The following is an 882-nucleotide window of genomic DNA, read 5'->3' as shown; positions in this document are numbered from 1 at the left end:
AACAAACAAATGAATTTCCTTACATATACTACCTTTTAGATCCGAAAACATCTGGATGCCATACTCTTAAGTAGGAGATTAAGATCTTAGTTTTTTTCTTACAAAGATATTATTTCACATTTAACAGACATTATTAACAAAGACTGCAAATATTATTAACAAAGACTGCAAATAATCTTAATATATCTATTAAGATGTCCCAAAGCATCACTAGTTGTCATCAAAACTGCAGTGCATTACAATAAACAAAAATAAAATATGGTTGATCAAACTGATAGTAGTCAAACCTTCAGACAACCAACTTACATTCATGCTAACAAAAATAAACATCATCATACACAGGTGTGTTACCTAAATGATCCGTGAGACTTGTGAGTGTTTTTCATCTCATTTCTTGTCATTATTCAATTGGATATGGCATTTACGGGAAGTGAGTGAATGAATGGGAAAAATGATACAAGCCACTATCCATTCCTTGGTTTGTGAACAACAGTGCTGCGACATCTCAGAAATCTTGCTTCTGAATGACCTCATTCATAACAAACATCTCTGACTAACTGTACTATGATTTAACATGTAACAATTAATAACAGTATCAGTACATATAAAATAAATGCCCAAGGGACCTGCAAGTTTCCCTTTCAAATAATACTGTCACACTTCTCCCCATTGAGCAAAAAAGTGAAACAAATGATTTTATCAAGCAAGCTGCAAGAGGGAGATCTCTTATGTTATATGTGACCCTGATGACCAGTTTATGAAAATTGCAGTCAGTTCTTTGCTGCCCTTGTGATACACATCTTACACATATTCTTATAACAATTACTTATGGTAATATGGACAACTAAATTTCTGAAATAATGCAGATACATGTGCATGTTT

Source organism: Penaeus monodon, chromosome 28, assembly GCF_015228065.2.
Source record: "Penaeus monodon isolate SGIC_2016 chromosome 28, NSTDA_Pmon_1, whole genome shotgun sequence".
Classification (NCBI taxonomy): domain Eukaryota; kingdom Metazoa; phylum Arthropoda; class Malacostraca; order Decapoda; family Penaeidae; genus Penaeus; species Penaeus monodon.
The sequence above is the reverse complement of the archived record's forward strand: the minus strand, read 5'-3'. Positions refer to the sequence as shown.